The sequence below is a fragment of the Myotis lucifugus genome, unplaced genomic scaffold (genome assembly GCF_000147115.1).
Source record: "Myotis lucifugus unplaced genomic scaffold, Myoluc2.0 scaffold_200, whole genome shotgun sequence".
Taxonomy (NCBI): Eukaryota; Metazoa; Chordata; class Mammalia; order Chiroptera; family Vespertilionidae; genus Myotis; species Myotis lucifugus.
The window spans coordinates 1,466,980-1,491,405 of record NW_005871248.1 but is presented as its reverse complement, the minus strand read 5'-3'; the positions used below and the strand labels follow the sequence as shown (position 1 = coordinate 1,491,405).

General features: G+C 38.5%; 1 long non-coding RNA gene across 1 annotated transcript in view; it reads left to right on the top strand.

Moving 5' to 3' along the window:
- Nucleotides 1–6,281: 6,281 nt before the first annotated feature.
- Nucleotides 6,282–24,426, top strand: part of LOC111827677 — an 80,725-nt gene continuing 62,580 nt past the window's right edge. Inside the window, exon 1 of the long non-coding RNA XR_002831336.1 lies at nucleotides 6,282–6,406. This is a non-coding gene — a long non-coding RNA (uncharacterized LOC111827677). The remainder of the gene's footprint in view (nucleotides 6,407–24,426) is intronic.

Genomic DNA, 24,426 nt, shown 5'->3' with positions numbered 1-24,426 from the left:
TTGTTTAGAGATCATTAAAAAACCTAAAGGTTTGATTAGCAATATAAGTTAACTTATTGAGTATTCAGATTCTTATTATGCTCTATTTCATATATAAATCTCATCATTTGAATTTGGCTATTCGTTCTCAAAGAGGCAGATACCATTTTCTACTTTTCTGGTATTCACAATATCTTTTAGTATATTAATAAGAGCATATCTGGTGGGAATGCAGACTGGTGCAGCCACTGTGGAAAACAGTATGGAGTTTCCTCAAAAAGTTAAAAATAGAACTTCCATTTGACCCAGTAATCCCACTTCTAGGACTGTATCCCAAGAAAACGGAAACACCAATCAGAAAGGATATATGCATCCCTATGTTCATAGCAGCACAATTTACAATAGCTAAGATTTGGAAACAGCCTAAGTGCCCATCAGCAGATGAGTGGATTAGAAAACTGTGGTACATCTACACAATGGAATACTACACTACTGTAAAAAAGAAGGAATTCTTCCCATTTGCAACAGCATGGATGGAACTGGAGAGCATTATGCTAAGCGAAATAAGCCAGTCAGAGAAATATAAATATCACATGATCTCACTCATTTGCGTAATATAATGAACAACATAAACTGATAAACAAAATAGAACCAGAGACATAGAAGCATCGACCAGACTGTCCAACCTATGAGGGAAGGCGGGGGGAGAGGGGGTAAGAGATCAACCAAAGGACTTGTATGCATGCATATGAGCATAACCAATGGACACAGACAGTAGGGGGTGAGGGCATGTGCTGGGGGGTAGGAGCGGCCGGGGAGAGGTCAATGGGGGAAAAAGGTGACTCATGTAATACTTTAAACAATAAAGAATTTAACTTAAAAAAAGAGCATGTAGGAATTCAGTAAATTTTATTTGAATGTTTACAAACACACAATGAATTATTTTATTGCACATTTAAAAACAAAAGCGCTTGATAAAACCCCACCAAAGTGCTTTGGCTTTATCTATTGGTCAAAAAATCACTAATTGATTAGATTCAGCTCAATTGGAATTTTGAAAAATAATGTGATTTGCTTGATTTATGATGCATTAAACAACTTTTATTGGAAAAATTCAAACAGAATAGTATAAGGGTTTATGTTTTTAAAAATTTTAGAAAATTTACTTATTTTATGAGTTACCAAAAGTTCAAAATTACTCCTATAAAATGTCACTCTCATTTATTTACATTATTTCCCTCTCCTTTTTATTGAATATATTGGGGTGACAAAATTATACAGTTTTCAGGTTATGTACATTCTATTTTTTTTGAAAGAAAGAAAATTGTTGTGTTACTAGAAATTGCACTTGAGTCATGGCTCATCCCATCTATGTTCAAACCTATAGTGAACAGTCATATTAATTTACCTCAAAAAAAGATTTTATTATGAAGAACTTCAAACATGCAAAAGTGAAGATAAATAGTATAACGAATCCTCATGTATACCCATCATTGAACTTCAAGTATTATCAATACGTGGACAATCTTGTTTAGCCATACCCTCACAAACTTCTCCGTCATGTTAAAACCAATCTTAGACATTATATCATTTCATTTACAAATACTACAGTATGCATCTCTAAAATATCCTTATCATTGTTACACTGAAAAGTTAATAGAAATTCCTTAATGTCATCAAATATTCAATTGGTGTTCAATTTCTTCAATTAGTTCATTTTTAAAAAACAATTGCCTTGAGTCAGATTTCAAACGAGGTCCACACGTTTGTACTTAGCTGGTATATCACTTAAATTATTTGTATTTGTTATGTTTTAGTTTAGATCCTTTAGTAGAATTCTTATCTTGAAGGTGGTTAGAGATCTTGGAAAGTTACCCAATCCATTCCTTCACTTTCACATCAAGCAAGATCACACCTAAACTATCTTGGACAGAGAAGTGCTGTCTGATTTTGATGAAATCAGTTCTCTTGAAGTGTCTTCCACATTGAGATATCTGAGACAGTGGAGTTACTTTGCTGAAGGGAGCTATCTAAAAGAATTGAATGTGCACAATAGATTGAACTGCTGGAATGACCTCTTACTTCCTTCAACTAGGATTCACTTTTGCTACTACCCTGACAAGAGGTTTTCTTTGTTAGATACAAGAGATTATTATGAAAGTACAAAGAATTTGTCCAGTGCTGATATGCCTCTTTGGTGGATCTCTGAAATTCTTACCTTACACAGAAATTCAATTAAATAGTGTTTATGTGCTACTTTATACTATCAAAGAGTAATTGATGTTTTCCTTAGAATCCTGGCCAAATTCCAATTCTGATAAATACATTCTACTTCCCAAAATTTCCCCTGCAATTTCAAATGGATTTTAGATCCTTAATTACTTGTCCCAACGTGTTACTTGGTGTTGAAGTTCACCTATGAAGCAGCTGTTGCTTTTGGCCTCAGAGACTTGTGCTTTTGGGATTTGAAGGAGGGATCTGGTAAACTTGGTAAATAAATATGTATGCATGTGAGTATGAATGATTTTGAGGGTTGCAGAATTTAAACTTATTCCCTAGAATGAAAAAAAAACAGAAAGAGAGAGAGAAACTTATTCCCTAGAATGAAAAAAAAACAGAAAGAGAGAGAGAGAGAGAGGGAGAGAGAGAGAGAGAGAGAGATACAGCTATTCCAGAACTATGGGACCTTTCATTTGCTCAGTAAATTTTTATTAAGAAGTTTGTAGACATTGTTCTAGGTATTGTGGGGCATACAAAGATGAAGTGAATAATAGTTATTGCCCTAAAGAACTATATAGTTCAGTGGAGTGGATGTTTTCATCATATTAGGCAATGCTATTTACCCTTTTTAGCTGTGGCCAGTATGGCTCAGTTGGTTGGAGTGTCATCCTGTACACCAAAAGGTTGGGGGTTCAATTCCCGGTCAGGGCTTATACCCAGGTTGTGGCTTCGATCCCTGGTCAGGGTGTGTACTGGAGGCAACCAACCTGATTCTCTTTCTCCCTCTCCCTTCCTTTCTCTCTAAAATCAATAAAAATATATCCTCAGGTGAGGATTAAAAAAAAAGTATTTCTTTAGTGAATAAAATTTTGAGCAAATTCCATACCTCTTTAAGGTTTTCTCATCTATAAGATGGAGATAAATATGTACCTGAAAGTGTTTTGTGAAATTTTTATGATGTAAAGTACTGAAGCTATTGCTTGGCATTTAATAAGTGTCTAGTGAACATTAGTTATTGTGAATTTTTAAATGTGCCATTTGGATCAGCTGTTGGGAAATGTTAATGTCACTGAAGACTGTATTGGGTTGTTCATATAGATGTCTCAACTCTCCAGGTTACAGAACCATGGATGAACAGCTCACTCATTCCTAAACATCAAGATTATTGGAGAATTCCACACTCAAGCGTCTAACAGGCCCTAAATCTTTCATTTACTAGTTGTCTGGAAAAGATCATAAAAGGAGGAGAAGGAATTAGTATCCTCCTGTTCTTACCCCATTATCTAACTTAAAATCCTGAGTGGTGTTAGGGACTAAGATTTGGAAATTCAGATCTTTAAAGCTGTTACCACAAGGGAAAATAAAAACTTTACTGTTTAACATTGGCACATATTCCAAAGTCCCTCCCTATTTAACTAGCTTTAAGCTTTCATATAAGACACTTAAGGGAAAAAGTATTGCCACAAGGCTAATGATGACAACAGCTGCCAGTGCACTTTCCATCAAAAACAAGTGAAGACTTGAAACAAATCTGAGCTCCAGTTTGTTTTAGAAGTCTTATTGTGACATGCCTGTGCCGGCAGAGGCTCAGAAAGCATTCCTTAACACTAGGACTCTAAGATGTGTTGGATGCCAGAAGCCCAGTGGTAATGAGAGAGCAGTTGGGAAGCTTCATTCAGAGGGTGTTCTTTCATTGTGGGCGTACTGGCTCTGAACGTTCGGTGCAGGGAGCCACAAGAAAGAGTGGGCCAGTTCCTTTCCTTCATCAAAGGTTGTAGTCCAGCTAATTCATTATTTATACCTTTATTCTTCAGACACTTACTGAATGCCCACTGTATTCAAAGGCACCATGTTGATGATTAAAACAAGTAAAATAGTGTAATTAGGACCATAAGTAAATGATAAACTTCATTTTCTAGTCCTTGTGTATTTTGGAGAAACCCTTTGGAATATTTTAAATAGACTAAAAATACATAATATAACTACAGAGTAATGAACTTGAATCTTTTATATTGAATTGAGAATTTACAATGCGCAGCACACAATTCTAGGTACTGAGCAAATCCTAAAGATAAGATGGTTGGATTATCTAATAACGAGGTTGGTGTGAGAGCAGCTTCAACAGCTTCACAAGGAGAAATCGGTGTATTTTTTTGGGGAAACACTCTGGTTGTAAACAGATGGTCCCTTTACTGGGTCTTAGCTTTCTACCTGTGTATCAGGTAGATAGCCCCTTTTAAAACCTTAAGTTGGTAAGTTGTGATCTCAACTTTCATAGTTATTTGTGGGTTTTCCATATACATTTTTGCTGTGATCACTTTCCTACTTTAATTTGAGTGATTGGTGGAAGCCCATCTTCCCCCTTTCCGCATTTTAATATTTCAGTTCTGTGTCTATTGGAATAAACTGTGTATATTTGGGGTCTCTATTTCAAACTATATTTGCCCTTCACATGTAGAGTGAGAGGGAGTCATGGGAAAAATTTATACACATTCTTTTAAAAATCTGTGCTATCTATTAAAGTTGTGTTGGATAAGGAATCCTTAACATCATAAAAATGTACTGTATTTCTACCTTCTAAAAGTCTACGAACAGAGTTTTACTAAACTATTACCATCAGGTTAATAGGCTAAGACAGAATCATAAATGTTGTTCTTTATTTTGTGAAAAACTGGTTATATTCGTTTGTAACCACTCTTCCAACCATAATCCTCATGGCAGTAGGAAAATTTTATTTAACTTTTCCTCTTCACTTCTAGCCAACTGCATTGTGCCTTGAGATATATGAAATCTATTCCTAGCAGCTCTTTCTGCATGGTCTGTTTTTACATGTCTTCTTTAATGTCCAGATTTATAATCCATATTTCTTCCTGTCTTTGGCAGTTCCATTTGCCAGGTATTATATCCTACTTAGCCTTAGAACACATATCAACAGAGATGTGATTTCTACTCTCTATTTGGGTGCACAAGACATATATCTTTTGGGAGAAGTAGTGCCTGCCTATATGTACTTTTTTCCATGAAATTTTTATTTTGTAAAAAACCATGGAGGTTCTTCAGATTTAATAAGTGTTAAGTAGCATTGAAAAGCTAGACACACAAAGAGAAAAATCTTTTAGAAAATAATTTGTTGTGTGAAATGATTCAAAATATTAGATGGTGGCACAAACTTAAAAAATAGTTTTCTATTTGTGTCACTAACCATTCAATTGGCTAATTTTTGGTGTATTGGGATTTTTTTGGTGGTGTTGTTAGTTGCTTTAAATGACATAAACAAATGGTCCAGCCATGTAGGGATTCAAACTGTTGTCAAGCAATGTGATATTCTATTATTTTTTAATCCTAAATACAAATTTTATTTTAATAGAATTGAATGTATTGTTGTCTTTCAGCCTAGTAAAATAGAAAACAGCAGAAGAAAGTAGAGACAACATTGACCAAATGTTTTTGGAAATTATAAAAGAGAATGCTTCTGATTTCTGAAAACAAAACTACTTCTGGTAGGTCAATGGATAACAAACCTCACATCTAGTTGAACTGGGTTACATATAGTTAGACAAATGGAGAAACCAAATAACAGCTTAATGGAAGCAATCAACAATTTTAATTCTTTAAAAGTGCAGGCATAATTTTAACGAATGTCTATTAAGTTTCTGGTTCCAAATAAGATGGAGCAAGAACATTTCATCTTGTCTCCCCCCCCCCCAAATATAGTTATAAAACCTGGACAGAACACATGGGACAGATACTTGAGGAGCCTGAAAAGTAAATAGTAGCAAGCAGATGGCACAAGAAAAGAACTCAAAACACCACCAAATAGGGTGAGATTACCATTTTTTGTCCTCTGGTAACTTCCCGTTTGAACTTAAGGTAGCCCCAAATCAAGAAGCAGGCATAGGCATGACGTAGACTGATCCAGGAGAAAACCTCTAGTTCTGGCTTGAGGAACAGGAGAGGGATCAGCTAACGCGTAGAGGAACAGGAGAGGGATCAGCTAACGCGTAGAGAAACGTGGGGGAGGGGGAGTCCTGTTCCGCCGTTTCCTCCTTTGACTCTTCTATTCTCTTGTGCACCGTCCTTAGGCAGTCATGCCACGATAGTAGCAGTGGCAGCAAGAAGAGCAGCAACAGCTGGGGTCCCCAGCACCTAAAACAGGGAAGAGAACATTTCTCTATGGTTGAAGCAGCTGTGGTCCCAAAAGGCTAAGGTGAGTCCCTGTTGCTGTTCTTTCTCTCTCTCTGTTAGGATGCTTGGCCTCAAGGAGGGGCCAATCTCAGGAAGTGTAGAGAGAAGTCCAGCTTCTTTTTCAGAAATTTGAAAAGGGGGCCCCAGGACACCAGGAATACCAGAAAGATCATAGAGAAAGCGGGAGTCTGGGAAGAAAACCCAAAACAGCCAGGGCACTGCCATTCCATCCTTTGATTCTACGAATTTGATGGTGAGTTTATGTGAATCCATAGAAATAGAATCATGCAGTATTTTTTTTCCTGTGGCTGGCTTGCTGAGCTTAGCATAATGTCTTCAGAGTTCATCCATGTTGTCACATATTGCAGAATTTCCTATTTTTAATGATTGAATAGTATTTCATTGTATGTATATACCACATTTTTCTTTATCTATTAATGTGTCAATGGACATTTAAACTATTTCACAATTTAGCTATTGTGAAAAGTGGGAGATCCTGATTTCATTCTGGTGAGGGGGATAAAAACTCAGAAATGAAATTTCTGGATCATATGGTAGTTCTATTTTTAATTTCTTGAGGAAACTCCATACTGTTTCCACAGTGGCTATACCATTTTGGATTTCTCTCAACAGTGTATAAGCATTCCATTTTCTCCACATCCTTGCCAATGCTTGTTGTCGTATGTTTTGTTTTGTTTTTTAATAATAGGCAACCTGACATGTTTGAGGTGATATCTCATTGTGGTTTTGATTTGCATTTCCCTGATGATTAGTGATGTTTCATATAATTGTTGGCCATTTGCATATCTTCTTTGGAGAAATGTCTATTCAAGTCCTTAGCTTATTTTTATCTTTATAATTGAATTCATTGAGGTGACATTGGTTAATAAAATTATATAGGTTTCAGCTATGAAATTCTACAATACATCATCTATAAATTGTATTGCATGTTTATCACCCCAAGTCAAGTCTCCTTGCAAGAGTTGGAGGAGTTGGACAAGGATATGGGATTTGGCATTTTTGACTAATCACCAAAAAGCAACTAATAAAGACTTACTTCTCTTAAAAAAAAAAAAAGAATGAAGGCAAAGCAATATAATGGCAAATATCTAGGTAAACATAATAGACAATTCTTACTCTTTCAGTTCTTTAATATATATTTGATAATTAAAGCAAAAACAATAACATTTTCTGATAAAGTTTTCAATATAAATCTGCCATGTACCATTTCTCCCAAGTAAATATATTTTTTATTTTCAAAGAATTACTCTTTCACCTTTCTGTATGTTCCTGGTGGGGCTGCCAATCATAGTACATCTTTCTTCATAGACACTAGAGTGGGCCAGTGGTCTATGCTAGGCCAACTAGATTCTCTCTGACTCTAGAGTAGAGATTCTGCAGGGTAGATAATCAATTATACCAAGTTACTCAATGGTAGAACTCAGGGAGAAATTCCGTAAGTTCCCATTGTTGACAACCTAAGTCTTCTCAGCTCCCTGCTCTTTCTGAGGAACAATTGTTCACCTCTTTCTTCTATTCAATTCAGTGAACTCACCTGTCTCCTCCCAATATCATGTCCTTTACTTAAGTTAATCAAAATCAGCTTCTGTACATATAACTAAAGACACTTAACTAATATACTGCCATCCCCCTCTAACTACCCCTGCCAGAGTGGGGAGTGGAGAAGAGCTTGCATTTTTAAAGAGATATTTAAAAGGTGTGAAAAGTATTCATTCAAATAAATAAGATTCTCATAGTGAAATGAGATAAAAGTAGACAGAAATTGGACTGAGGGTTAACATACGTAGATATAATACACAAGACAAATACAATGTCATGTAGGGAGGGTAAAGGGATCTATATTATGGAAAAGCTGCTAAGACAATTCAATGGATAAAGGATCATCATTTCAGCAAATAGTGTTGGACCAATTGGATATATAAAATAATTAACCTCCACCCAAACCTCATACCTTACACAAAAATTAAATCAAAATGGATCATAACTCTAAATATAAATTGTAAAACCATAAAACTTTTAGATGAAAATATAGGAAAGAATATTCATGACCCGAGGTTAGGCAAAGAGTTCTGAGATAATAACACTGAAAGTGTAATTTATAAAAGAAACAACTGATAACTTGGACTTCATCAAAATTCAAAACTTTTGCTTTGCAAAATTTGACACTGTTAAAAGAATGAAAAGACAAGATCTTGATATTATTCAAAATTTGCTGATTCGCTTATATAGGTGCCCATTTTTTTCTTCCTTTTTATTCACTGTGTTAGAATTTAACCCTGCGACCTCAGGCCGTGTCTTTATCCATCTCTTGGGCAACCATCTCTAATTTTCTTCTCGGCAGGATAAAGGTAGGACCCCAAGGGCTCTTTCACTCAGGCCATGGACCGTGAGAAGCAGGTTCCTTTGATTCACAGTTCCTAAGAGTGCAGCTAATCTGCTTGTTTCATTTCACTACCTCAGTCCTTACATTCAATATAGTTAGGTAATAACTAAATGAGATTGCTACCAACCAGTTACCTAATATTTAGAAATCAAGAATAAATTTTTAGCACTGCCAGCGTGGCTCAGTGGTTGAGCGTCAACCCACGAACCAGGAGATCATGGTTGGATTCCTGATTAGGGCACATGCCTGGGTTGTGGGCTCGATTCCTAGTTGGGCATGCAGGAGGCAGCCAATCAGTGATTCTCATCATTGATGTTTCTGTCTCCCTCTCCCTCTCCTTTCCTCTCTGAAATCAATAAAAATATAAATAAAAATAAAAATAAAGAACGGACCAACCTTGTAGCTGTGGGAAAAAAGAATAAAATTTTATTTTCATTATGTATATAATGCATCTGTGGATTATCTTTAGCAAATGCTGACTCTCAGGTTTGCTATACCCTCACTTGCTTGTGGCATGCCACTTATAGGCATGTTCCAAATAAGGAAAATAAATCTTAAAATTAATCTAAGCAAAAACATAGGGAGATGGCACTGTTGTTGCTAAGGATTATTTACCTGAAAGATTAAATTCTGAATTTTTGTTTCTCTACTGTTAGAGTAGTCTTGCAAACAGTTTCCTCTCTACATAAAATATTAAAAGTTAATTTAATGAGTTAATGTAATACCCAAGCAGGAAGACTTTTTAAAAAATATGTTTTTATTGGTTTCAGAGACGAAGAGAGAGAGAGAGAGATAGAAACATCAATAATGAGAGAGAATCATTGATCAGCTGCCTCCTGCACACCCCACACTAGGATCGAGCCCGCAACCTGGGCACTCTGACCAGGAATTGAACCGTGACATGTTGACCTCTTGGTTCATAGGTCGACACTCAACCACTGAGCCATGCTGGCCAGGCTCAAGCAGGAAGAATTAAATGTGATCTTAGGATTTTTTTTCTCACCTAGAACAAATGCACTTTAGATCTCCACTTTATCATAAAAACCTCTCCATAAGCTAAAAATTTGCTTTTTGTCTCCTAGCCTGAATGATTTTATGGCAGTTAATGAACAGATAATCATCTTTTTGCTGTGCCACAAAAACTGGCCAATATGTTGAAAAAAATCAGTTAAATCAGTTGTTTTGACATTACACAGATTCAAATCGATCAATTTGTGAATAGATCAAACTCAGGATTGAATGAAACACATGAATGATTTTAAGTTTCTGGGTGCTCGTCGGTGGTAGTTTAGAATGTTTAACTCTATTACATTTAGTCCTTCCTCATCTATTTTCCATAGTGTTAGAATGGCCTTTTAGCTGATCTTGATGATGCCAACTTACTCCATTTCAAACTGTCATTCCATAATTTTTAAAATCTGATTATGCTACTCTCTTTCTTAAAGGCCCCTCAGTGGCTTTCTGTTATATACAAAACAGTTAATATTCTTTAGCTGGCCTTTAGGACTACAAAAGCTAGTCCCAGTCTACCTTATTAGACTTATTTCGTTTATTTGCCTCATACTCTATATCCTTTACGTAGGTGTTCCCACCTTTCTCTGAGTATAGACTATTCTTTCAGGTGTTCATGCTTTGCACATCCTGTTTAATTAGCCTGTAGTATTCAGTCCTCACCCCACTCCCCACACCCCTGATATGTGGTGAACTTTTTTTAAATCGTCAATTTCCAATTTAGATGTCACCTTCCTTGTGAAGTAAGTGTATATGTGTCCAATGCCTCTCTCCTTCCATACTGTGTCATTATAGTACTTTGCACATACTTGTTACATGGCAGTGTGAGTATTTGTTTACTTATCTGTTTTGCTCAATAGGATGTGAGTTTCTTGAAGAGAGGGACTTTTTATTTTCATATCTCAAATCCTAGCCCAAACAGTGCTTGACATAGTAAAAACCCAGGCAATGTTTGCGGAATGAAGATTTATTGCCTAAAGAGTTAATGCACTGGTGGTTTATTGCTTATTCATAAGAATGAGCAGCTACTCAGGGAGAATCTGGCACATTTATAATTTAATAAATTACCCTTTATAATTAACTGAGTGCTTGAAAGAAGTTGGGAAATGCTTGTGGTGCAGCTTGTTCCTTTTCATTCATAGACTTAGCCCAGGGATCCAGAGGGCATTGGGAGAAAATTATGACTGTAATTATTAACCACTACTCTTTGAATTCCTAAGCATGACCAAGCACTTGACATATACAAAGTTAAATCTGGTTTAAAGCTCAAGGAATTCAAGTCCAAAAAATATTTTAGCATTTCTTTCCCCTAAATAGCCCAATAAGCTCTCGCATTTGGATATCATAAACATACCTACTTAATAAGGCCTTGTCCAAGGTAGGTGTTCAATGAATACTTGTTAAATGGAATTTTTTTCTTTCTGTAGCAAAATTACAATAGCAGATGGCACCTATGCATGCCTCTGTGTATCTGTGTATGAACTTGATCCTGTAACTCTTAGAATCATGAAATATTATACCTAGGATCTTTGAGCTCATCTGGGACATCATCATGTTACAAATGAAGAGAGATCTTGCTTGAGTTAAACTGGGTGAAATTGCTATTTTAATAGGTCCAAAATGGTCCAATATTGGCAATTTTATTTATTGCCACCTAAAAATGTCAAAGTGTACATTCTATGTCGTGACACATAACTCTCATTTGAGGATGATAAGGAGAGAGGAATTAATGTCTAAGGTAAAAAAGACATATCAAATGGGTTAAGCTCCAAACAAGCTATAGGAAAGGATCATGTCTGCCCATGTGGCTTTACCAGTTAGTTACATATAATCAGGGAAACATTTGTATTGTGGGGTAAAAGGTAATGGTTGCCACTGAATATCAGGTTGGGAACCTTGTAAAGAAATAGTTCACTGATTTTTTATTTTTAAGCTCCTGAGTTTTTTAAAAGTAAGATTAAAAAAAGAAAAAGAAACTTTGGCCAGGTTTAACTGGTGTAGCTGTATTTCAAAGGGTCAAAATTTCTCAAGTTCTATTTCCTGAACATTCTAGATCCTACCTAAAATAAAGAAATATAGCTGAAAATGAGGATTGTTTTGTTTACTCTGTCCTGCCTTCCTGGGAAGCGAGGCTCACTGTGGGGCTGCGTCTCGTTTTCAGAATGCGCTTTCAACAGGAAACATTCCGCTCATGCATGCATGACAGGAGAGGAATGTGCCCGGAGATAATATTTATACCTAAGAAAGAGTTTTGGCTCCGGGATTTCTTGGGGAAATCTCTTTATGGTATTTTTCCTCATGACACATGTGGTCTATTTGGCACTTTTGTTCATAAACACATACAGTTCAAGCCAAACCATCCTGTGGACTTTTATCTTCTCTTGTTTCTGTAGCCTTTTTTGTCTGAGAAAATATGCCCTTGGGCTTGGGGCCAGAGAAGTCATGTTCTTAGAGTATTCAGAGTTTCTAATCTTAAAATTTGAGCCCATGGAGACCCATAGGTGAAGAGGGAACACAGATGCAATTTCCTAGACAATCAGAGTAAATGTGTTTTTGTTTTAGTTTTAGATTAGATAATTACTTTGGCTCTTACCTTTACTCAGATGTTCAGGTAATTGTTTCTGCTTTCTGTTTTGCTTCATGTCTACTAAAAAATGGTTTAAAAATATTAATCACATGTTTCTGATTTTCTTAATAAACATATTCAGAATTACTGGACAGCCTCTGATTAATTTTATAGTCAGTTAAAATAAATATTTTATGGCTGCCTGCAAAGAAATCCTGTTTACATGCATACTCTATAAATTCCACAAAAGCAGGGATTGTCTGTTTTGTTCATTGTCTGTTTTGTTCACCTCAATTAGTACTCTGCTGGGCACATAGTTGGGGCTCAATAAATATTTGTTGGATAATTGAATGGAAGTAGAAATATTAACCTTGAGCTCTAAAGAAGTAGTTATTTAAACTTATAAAAATTAACCTAATGAAATATTCAAATAAGTAGGATAGAGAAGACATAAAAATTGTTATTTTGATATGAAACAAAGTCTAGGGAGGCAAGTGCCTGTGAGAAGATTTAACCTCAATTTTATCCTTCCAATCTGGGTGTCCTTGAGCCTTCAAATCCAAAGGAAACTTTAGAGATCATCAGATCTAATTACTTATTTGACAAAAGGTCATCCAGCCTTTTATTGATCACCATTTATAATATAGTGATTGGTTACTCACTAGTTAAAAAGCAATGCACTTTTTTAGAGAGAGTGTAAGGGAGGGAGGGAGAGAGGCAGAGAGAGAGAAAGGGAGACAGAAACATTGATGTGAGAGAGACACTTTGATTGGTTGCCTCCCGCACATGCCCCCACCAGAGCTGGGAATGAAACCTACAACCCAGATATGTGCCCTTGACTGAGAATCAAACCTGCGACCCTTTGGTGTGTTGGCCGATGCCGACGCTGTAACCACCAAGCAACACCGGCCAACAATGCACTTTTTAGTGGGAAAATGCTGATGCTAGAAAGTTTAATTTTTTTTTATTAAGCGAGAACTTACCTGTCTGTTATTTCTATACATGTTAAATTCTGCTTTCTGGGAGTACTTGCAATATGCCTGATGAAAGACCAACCAGACTTGAATTGGGGTATTTTCTTTTTTAGGTCACCACTAGTCCAGATTTATTTTGAAATAAGGCCCAAACTAGATAATAAGGCTCCCCAATTCTTGCCACAGGGTACACCTGACTTAGCATGCTTTGCATCACATAGTGTCCTCATATCATACATTGTGTAAATGTAAATTGTTAACACTTCTTTGGGGAGCAATGTGGCTCTACATATGAAACAATCCCATTTCACCCATAAAGTCCATTTTTAGGAATTTATCTTCATGATATACTTCTAAAGTTGTACAAAAATAGATGACCTAAGGTACCTATAGGTGATCCAGGATTCCCATTATAGAAATTTAAAAACAATTTAAATGTTCAATAGGAGAAAGATAAATAAATTGGATAGATCCATTCAGTAGAAAAGAATCATGAAAAAGAATGAGACAGAGCTGTATGTATTCAGTTGAAAGGTGTTCATTAAATTTTATTAAATGAAAAAAACAAATGTCATAAAAATATGTATGACATGTCCCTAATTTTGTAAAATAATGGTAAGAATAATACATCTAAGTATACCAGCGAGAAACTGGAAAGATTATATGATAAGCTGTAAATACTAATCTCCAAGGAATAGCATTATGAAGGACTCTTAACTTTTTACTTAATATATTTATACTAGAGGCCTGGTGCATGAAATTCGTGCATGGGAAGGGGGGTCCCCTCATCCCAGCCTGCACCCTTTCCAATCCAGGACCCCTCAGGGGTTGTTCGACTGCCGGTTTAGGCCCAGACATCCCTCTCACAATCCAGGACTGCTGGCTCCTAACTGCTCACCTGCCTGCCTGCTTGATCACCCCTAACTGCCCCCCTGCCAGCCTGTTCGCCCCCAACTGCACCCCCCCCGCCAGCCTAGTCGCCCCACGCAGCCTGCTGTTCAGTCGTTTGGTCGTCCCTCACTAACCCCCTGCTGGCCTGGTCACTCCACGCAGCCTGCTGTTCGGTCGTCCGTCCGGTTGTTTCTGTCGTGAGGGCCCCTGGCTTTTTATATATTAGGATAGTCTTAGAACATCTTAAAATGAATATTAATACTGTAATCAGAAAAAAAAGTCAGACACTTTAAAATGTCACCTAGAAACATTCTAGACCAGCAGTTCTCAACCTGTGGGTCGCAACCCCTTTGGGGGTCGAACAACCCTTTCACAGGGGTCGCCTAAGACCATCCTGCATATCAGATATTTACATTACGATTCATAACAGTAGCGACATTACAGTTATGAAGTAGTAACGAAAATAATTTTATGGTTGGGTCACAACATGAGGAACTGTATTTAAAGGGCCAGAAGGTTAAGAACCACTGTTCTAGACTATTAGGAGTGAAATAGATCTTAGGAATTGAGTAGGAAACATCTTTAAATTAATATAACCTAATACTCTCATTTATAGATAAGGGAATTGATTCCTATAAGTGTGAAACGAGTTAGCCAAATGCCCCAAAACAATTAGTAGCAAATCTGCCTTTAGAACACAGTTATAGAACTCTTTGAATTATGCCACAATATCTTTTAAAAAGCAGTACAGATTTTGAAAAAGGTAAAATATAAATGTGTCCATATTTCTTTTTTAAAAAGTAGCTCATCATTAGCATAACATAAAAGAGTTACAACTTCATAAATTGTGATAGTTTTTTAAAATAACCTGAATATTATTAAAGAGGTGATTAACACCCATGTGCTCATCCTCAGAAGAGAAAAATTAAAGCCAAGGGATTTGTGGAAATTCTATAGTGTATTAGTAGTAGAGCTGAAACTTGAACTCTGGACTCAGGATTCTTAGTCAAAGACTTCTGTACTTGCCAAATTGCTTCCTACAGGCTGATGTGCATTTATTAAGTATTTATTATGGTGCTAGGTGCTGCTGCCAAAGATAAACTAGGCACAGTCTACACCCTTGAAAAATAAAATAAAACGTGCCAATAAAATGTTCATTTAAGAGACTTCAGCATAGATAATATTAGTTGAAAAAGCCTAATGACCTAATCTCAAGGTCTGATCAAATTCTTTATTTTTAAATTAAAAATGATGCATCTGAGAACTTTTTTCCTTATCCCAATAAAGGATTTCAAGGAATTCCATACCAATATATAAAGTATCACAACCTTCTCAAAGGGAAGGATTATTATATCCATTAGGAAATGAGGGCAGAGACATTAAATGATTTATCCATTAGTCACTAAGAGTAAGAATAACTAAGATCCCTTACTTCTGGGTAATTTCCAGAATCACATGTTTCATGGATCCAAATTAACCTGGACCACTCCTAGAATCCTGGACATATCTGGAAAGTGATCATTACACTTTATTTTAGGTTATGTCGACCACAAACCTGACAGAACCTGACGCGTCTGAATGGACTCCACCACATTATGCCTTCTAACCTGGGTTTACTCCACCAGAAGTGGGGAACCATTTATTATTCCATGGGTGAGGCTGCATGCATCAACAGCCAAGTCAATAGCAGATGAATGGAAACCACAAAATTAAAGGTGTTATTGGCATCAAGACCCAAACTTAAAGTGCTGATCCAGGAATGACAATCTCTAAACATTTTCAGACAAGTTAGGAACATAAGTAAGACCAGCTCTGGGCAGATCCCAATAGGTGACTGGCAGCAACAGTATAGTGAGCATTTACCTTGGCATTGAAGCCACACCTTCCCCTTTGTGCTCTGGCTATGTTTTATGCAAATTTTAAGACACAGAGCCATTTTTTGTTCCAGGTTTATTTTCTTAACCAGCCTCTGCTTCCCTTAACAGGTTACCTTCATTGTAGTAAACATAAAAAAATAAGTCTCTAATCTATTTGTATACTTTTACAACATTCTGCTTGCTGGTGGAAATGCAGATCCTTTCTTCCATAGTTCTTCAGGCTTTCCGGATATGTAAGAAATAAATTAATTGGGAGAGCAAGCAGGCGAAGGTGAGGGAAGGTCTTCAGATCATAAAGAAGAGAGGGAAGGACAGAGGATTTTGTAGGAGAGGTCTCAGACTGCAGTGCAGTGCCAAGAAAGATTTTGCCAGGTTGATGTGAAATCCCAGAATCACAGTCATGGGGAGTGCTGCATATTGCTAGAATGGCCCGCCTAGTAACTCTGTTGTGCTCTGTCTTTGGCTGAGAGAAGTCCATGGGAAGTGTGGCCTGGGGCAAATGCAGTGGTGGATCTAGAGAGACTGGATCTAAGGCTGTTAGTCAATTTTGCTCCCATGACAAGGGGTCTGAGATGAGCATTTTCATGACTGCCTCAGTCTACTCCTTGTACCACACACATCTATCTTCTTCACATAGGTCTGGAGATCAGCTCCCTTTGGGGTCCTCTTTCCGAGGGGAAGTTAGAAGAGGGGTAGCAGTACCATGTCTGGCACAATAGCCATGATTGTGGATACTACTTGGTTGAACTTGGTCTATCAACATTCTCCAAGATGCCTTCTGCAAGGGCCGGATTAGTGAATTAAATGAAGACATGCTGGTAGCCACCATCTTTGCCTCCTTTAGATCGTTAGTGGCAGTACTAATCTCTATGTCATCTCCAAGATGCAATATCTATCATTTTTTACTTACTATGTTGGCTGTGAGGAAGGACAATTCAAAGATTTCTACTTTTCTTTCCTAAAATAAAGTGTAATGATCACTTTCCAGATATGTCCAGGATTCTCACTGCATAGGCCAAGGGCCCCAATGGGGGGTTGCCTCAGAAGGTCTCATAGGAATCATTACAGTATATATTTTCTGTGGTGTTTAGTCAAAGGGTTCAGGTCTGGGAACTGAGCAAAGGATCATGACTTTTTATAGGTGTTGCTGCTGGCTCCTTGCTCTCCCATTCTTGCCATCCTCTCAGCCCTCTTTTTAAAGATGTTAAGTAGAAAACTTACTGGCTGTCCTATTTTGTTCCTAGGAAAACTATGCTCTGTCAACCATTTCCATAACTCCCCATGGGTCAAACCTCTTGGTTCCTCTGCTCTTACAGATCATTAAGGTAATTGCAACTTCCTGACTTCTGACAGTTAAGTACTACCACCTGGCCTCTCTACTTTGGGGACTCTGTCATCTCCATGAACATTAATGAGCCCAGCAATGTGATGGTCTCTCCTAACATCCTCCCTGGCCTGCATAGGAGCCACTACCAAATTTCTTAGTGATGCTGTGCGCCTCTCCATGCATTCCTGAAGGCTGTGGGAAAAAGGTCTTCTGGCCTTATGAAACATGTGCATTTGAGGATGCCCACTTCCAGGTTTAGGATGAGGGTGAGGCAAGAGACGTTCCTGCTGGACTCTGAGAGTGAGTGACTCCTTAAATTTTGCCCCTGTACATCTCTCTTGCCTCACCCTCATCTTGGTCTTGTGTCTTTATTTTTATCTCTAGCATCTGGCAGAGCAACTCAGGCATTTCCACTTTGCTGAGTGTTGGTCAAAGCTGTTATTAGACTTCTCAGAGCCATCCTAGCTGAGAATTTCCCCTGTACTCTGGGGTCGTCGCCAGGTTTTGAATACTGTGCCCATGAAAAAAGTTCCTTCAAGTCAATGAATTTTTGCTTATCCAACCCAGTCTTATATTCTGGCCCCTTTCACCAAGCACCCTTGAAATCCAATCCCAGGGTTACTCCCCTGACTCCCATTGGTAATGCCAGCTAATTCTTGCAACTTCTTGGTGTAGAGTCTTTTTCTTCTTTTATCAGACCAAGCAGGTCTTCAGCTGAGTAGCCAAGAGTGAAGGAGAGTGTTAGAGGGACTCTGATGGCTGTCTTGATGTAAGCCACGGGTTGTGAAAGATTTCACAGAGAAAGGTGAGCAGAAAAGGGTCTATTCACTTTCCAATGGAGGAAAGGGGCCGAGAGCTAACAGCTCTATCTCTGTGAGGGACTGGGCTTTTTAAGGGCTGCTTAAAGGTTAAGATGGGGTCTCTGGGGCGGAGCTGGCATCAGTGGGTGTACAGCATACTCTGTTCCTTGGGCAGGATGTGGCTATATCTAGCATAGACTTAGAGCTGGGTGTAGTGAGGGGTAGAAATTTACTGTGGGTTAAGTAAAAGATCTGTGGTCTTAGATGGGTATTGGGTTAGGGTCCGTCAGAGCGGGCATCTCCTGAGGTGGCAGCTGTTTCTTTGTCAGGACAGGCCTCTGCAGCATTTTCCAGCTCAGTGGAGGTGCTTCCTCTGACTAGAAATAGGTAGACAATTTATGCAGGCTCCGGGGGCTCCGGGGAATCTACACAGCCAATACCTTGAAGGAACATTCAGATGTTCCCATCCCATTTTTCTGGGTCCCAGTTTTCCCTTAGCATAACAGACCTACCTTGGCTGGTATTCAAATATCACTGGAGCTCTGCAACTTTAACTCTCAAATCTGCTGCTTCCTTTCTTCTTTTCTACTTCAGGGGATAAAAGCCTCCTTGTAAAGAATTCCCTTTAACTGATTGTCAGTAGCCCTCAGTTTCTCATTACTCCTCTGTAAGGCATCAATATAACTGAGCAATAACTTGCCAAATCTGTTTGATTGGACCGGAATGATTGGACCTGTACCAGTGTTCTCTTCCACTGGAATATTTCCCCAGGTCATTGCTGGTGAAATCTTTAGCAATTGGGCCCCCACCTTGTGTCAGGTGCTCTCTGTGCCTTACCTACCACGTCGAATGGCACCCTCTTAATCTACTGTTTGGAGGGAGAGCCAATCCCAAATCCCCATCTTCCTGCCTGTTTTCTCAGACCACAGTCTGTACCAATTGTGTTAGTTTGAATCCACCCAAGGTAAATGCCAAAGTGGGATTAGAAATAAAGGAGTCATTTATTGGGGAAGGGAGCAGGAGGAGTCTTCAGGCTGTTGGTGTAGCAGGGAAGGGGGATGGACTGAGGATTGGGTAGGAGAGGTCTCAGACTGCAGTGTAGTGCTAAAGATATGGCCAGGTTGATGGGGCGTCCTGAAATCATAGTCACTGCATGTTGCCAGAACTGGCCTGCCTTAGTGCCTCTGCTGTGCTCTATCATTGCCTGGGAGCAGTTCATGGGAAGTACAGCCTCAGGGCAAATGCAGTGGTAGCTTCAGAGACACAGAATCTGAGATTGTCAATTCCGCTCCCACAGTGGGAGATCTGAGAGGAGCTTTGTCACGACTGTGATGACACATGGCAGACTAGCTGCTAATGACTTCTAGACTTCACTGGGTTAGACATGTTTGATTTTACAGTGGAAAACAGTGGAGAGGACAGACTAGTAGGTACTTCTGGGATAGCTATTTTAGTATCATTTAAATGACTTTTCATTTTTTCAAAGTAGAAGAAGGCAAAGGGAATAAGTGTATCTAAACAACTTGCATCATAGTTAAGTGGGTTAACAAATCTAGCCCAGGTCAGATATTTCAGACCAAAAATGTCTATTCTCTCCGGTTCCATAGTGCCTTTTTGGGTGTCATTTTGCAGGTAGATGTGCTTTGGTATAACTGAATGTTTCAGCTCATCCAGATGGTCACACTACCAATATCACTGTGGTGTTTTGGACCTCCTGAGGGGACTATCAGAAACAATGCAGTGCAGTTGCTTCAGACCGAGGGCTTTATGACTCCTGCATCATGCAAGTGTTTTTACCCTCTAGGCAGCTATTTGCTCTGTATTTTCTTTTGCCTATATTTTCTTTCTCTCTTTACCCACCTTACTGGTATTACTAGAGTCCAGACACCTTACAAAAAAGTTTGGTAATTATCTAGGAGATTGATGATAAGGATGTTATTTGTCTTTGGCTCATGTTTGCTATCTTCAGCCTGTGCCCTGCTGGAGTATGTGCTTTCCCTCCATTATCTTAATAAGTCATTATTTCTCTAATGTTTCTCCAAGTTCATCCCCTCTGTTGCTATCTCTGTTTTCTCTCTCCTTTGGTATTTTGGGAGTAGTGATAAATGTTGGGTAGAAAAAATAAGAATGGTGGAGTGTAGCTTTGCACATGTTCATTGTACTTTGGGGACTTTGTTCTGATTGTATTATCAGGAGAAATTCCCCGGATGCCTACTAGTATATGACCAAGCTAAGTCAGAAAACTTGGTACTTATTCATTTCCAAAGACACCTTGAATTTATAATAGAGATAAGGCAGAGAAAGGAGAGATTACAACTTGAATGGCCCCTGTTCAGGGCTGTAGGAATTCCCTGAGTCTCAGTGAATAAACAGTTATGTGATCTTAGGGTCAAAACAGAAATTGTGCCAGAGTCAGCAGTTGGGATATGCAGGTAAACTGATAAGCACTATTAATTTGAGTTCTCAAACAGATAGGGCTAAGGACTATATGTAGTTTTTGAAGAGCATTTGTCTTTTGTGACATAACTAAGACGCTCTTGCCCTTTCTGTGATCTGACAGTGTATCATAAAGCATTTTAGCGCACTTTCTTTCATACTCCTTTTTCTTGATTACTCATTCTCAGTGTTATAAGCAAGGAGGCATACCATTTATATCAATTTTTTTTATTGCTGCTGGGACAATTTACCATAAACAGTGACTTAGAACAATACAAAATTATTAGCTTATAGTTTTGGAGGTTAGAACTCTAAAATGGTTTTAACTCTAAAATAGACTAAAATGAAGGCATTGTCGGCATTGCATTTCTCTGAAGTCTCTAGAAGACAATCCATTCCTCGCCTTCTCCAGTTTATAGAGGCTTCCCATATTCCCTGGCTTGTGTTCACCTTCCATCTTCAAAGCCAGCAATAGAAGGTTGAGTCCTCTTATCTCATGACCCCCACATTTTTCCTGTTGTTACATCTCCTTCTCTAACTCTGACTCTCCTGTCTTTCTCTTTCACATATAAGGACTCTTGTTATTACATAGGGCCCCACAGATATTTCAGAATAATCTCCCAATTTCAAGATCCTTAACTTAATTACTTCTGCAGAGTTCCTTTTGCCATGTAAAGAAACATATTTTAGGTTCTGGGGGTTAGAGTGTGCACATGTTTTGGGGGCATAATTCTGCATACCACAGTCCTACCAGTGATCCTTAAGGACTCATATTCATTTAATTTGTAAAATACATCCACTCTATCCCACAGTCCCTAAAGATATCATCTCTTTACAGCATTAATTCAAGTCTAAAATCTCATCTAAAAGTCCCAAATCTGATTATCTAAATCTACTAAATTAGATATGGATGGGATTCTGGATATGATCCATTCTAGGGAAAAATTTCTCCCCTGGCATTTATTGTTGTAGCAAAAATAAACTTGGCTGCCCCTTTAAAACTTTTCTTGGAAATCTCAGCTAAATATTCAAGCTCATAATTTACAAATTTAGCTTTTTAAATAACTGCAGGACAAAATTCATCTGAGCTTCTGCCACTGTATAGCAAGAATCCTCTTTCCTTCAGTTTCCAGTAACATGTTCCTCATTTCTCTCTGAGCCCTTACTAGTAGAGATCTTACATCCACATTTCTACCAACAGTCTGTTCAAGGCAATTTAGACTTTTTTCTATCATGCTCTCCAAAATTCTTCTGGCCTCTAGCCATTGCCCAATTCCGCAGCCACTTCCACATTTTTAGACATTTGTTATAGCAGCACCCTGCTTCTGGCACCAAAATTTGTGTTAATTCCCATTATAACAAATTAGAACAAATCACAACCAATTTAGTAGATTAAAACAACATAAATTTATAATCTTTGGAAGTCAGAAGTCCAAAATGGGTTTCACTGGGCTCAAATAAAGGTGTCACAGCAAGCCTCCTGGAGGCTGCAGTGGACGGTCCAGTTCCTGTCCTTTCTAACTTATAGAGGCTGCCAATGTTTCTCGGCTCATGTTTCCTCTCCATGTTCAAAGCCAGAAATGGTAGGCTGAGTCCTCATATCACATCCCTCCAGCCTTCTTTCTGTCATCACATCTTCTCTTGCCTCCATCCTTCACTTATAAGGGTTCTTGTAATTACATTGTGTCCACCCAGATAATCCAGAATAATCACCCCATTGAAAGATCATTTAACTTAATCACATCTAGAAAGCCTCTTTTGCAATGTAAGGTAACACAGTCACAGGTTCTATGCATTAGGATATGGACACATTGGGGGAGGGGTGCATTTCAGCCTATCACACCATTGTATCAAGAAGCATTGTTGTATATTCCCCTACTTCCTTCCCTCCCATTTAAATCACTCATTGAGAGAGAGAGAGAGAGAGAGAGAGAGAGAGAGAGAGAGAGAGAGAGAGAGAAACATCAATGATGAGAGAGAATCATTGATTGCCTGCCTCCTGCATGCCCCCTACTGGAGCTCAAGCCCACAACCTGGTTCAGAAGTTGGTGCTCAACCACTGAACCATGCTGGCCAGGCAGAAAAGATTATTTTTAACAGAAAGGTTACACATGGATTTCTTTAAATAGAATTTACCTCTTTGAATCTCTGTTTTCTTATGAGGGAAAATCACTAGGAAGTCTCTTAGAGCCTTCTATCTCTACAATTTAATAAACCTAATGTGCCCTCCAGTTTAATTAAATCAGGATGTGAAATGTGTTCATTGTAAAGTAGATTCAAGGCTTATGATCCAGAGCTTCAAGGAAGTTCAGGTCTTTGGATAAAAGAGACCTACAGCTGCTTTTGCAACCAGAAACACACACACACACACACACACACACACACACCCCCCCACACACCCTGTACAAATCTAATTACACATGAAATAATATACCTAAACAGAACAGACCATGCATGAGGAAAGGCCTAGAAGTCAGAGAGCAGAGATTAGAAAAGAGACAAAGGGCTGGCACCGGCTCAGTGCTCAGGAGGGATACTCCTAGCAGTTTTCCAAGGGGATCCAACCAAGGTGCAGGTAACAACCCCATCATCAAACACTTGCAAAGCCCTTCCCTGAGGTTATGAAATGGAAAAACAGACAGACAGTGACTCAGAGCCTTAGCTGTGTGTGGGAGCCACTGAAACAAGCTGTCAAAGGGGAAAGGTGGATTTCAACAGCTTCCACCAATGGTACTATGGCAGTATACAAATTAGGGATAGGATGGAGGGAGAAGTCATAGTCAAAAGTATTGTCAAAGATCAAGGAAGTGCCTGCAGGTTACTAGTCAGCATGTGGGTCTGCATGCCTAGCAGGGTGGGGAACATGACTTCTCTACTGGGACTTTGTCAGCTTTCCAGGTGCCACACTGAGAAACAGTTTGTGGTGGCAAGAGAGCCAGAAAAGTCTTCATTCTTGACCTGACCCATTACCTGAGAATTTTCACCATGTCTCTGGCTTAAAGGAATAGTGGGTAACAGGTTGCATGTTGAAAGAAGCAGGGAGCATGCCAGCCACACTTTATATTGAGTTTAATGAAGAAGTGCAACTCATTTTTCCAGAGTTATGTCAGAAACCACAAAGGAACATAGGTAGCAGAGCTAAGTTGGGGATCATTAGAGATGGGACCACTTGTTTGCCTGGAATAATTTGAACAGCACTGCTGAGAACAAATTTCCATGTGGAAGGATAGGAAACCCTTCCACTCTCATAATAAAGTGAGATGGGATTATGGAGATTCTTTTTTTTTTAATTTTGTTTTATTGCTTAAAGTATTACAAAGAATATTACATATGTCTCCTTCCCCCCGCCCCTTGACATTCCCCCGGCCTCACCTACCCCCCAGTGTATTATGTCCATTGGGATATCTTATATGCATGCATACAAGTCCTTAAGTTGATCTCTTACTAGCAAACCTGCATCGAGAATATATACAAGTAGAGGTATATAGTCTGTATGTACAGCGATATCTGCGTATATGTATACATATCTTATATATAGATAGCCATCATAGCATGTGAAGATATATATCTATATATGTATCTCTAAGATCAGACGAATCTATGTGGCCCCTCACGGAGAGATAGATGAAGAGATGGAGAGAGGGGAGATAGAATCATTTATATATATGTTGCTATGCATGCGATGGTTCTCTCTATATACTAAAGATAGATAAGTCCGGATGTCGATGAACCCTGACCTTCGCCCATCGATAGCTA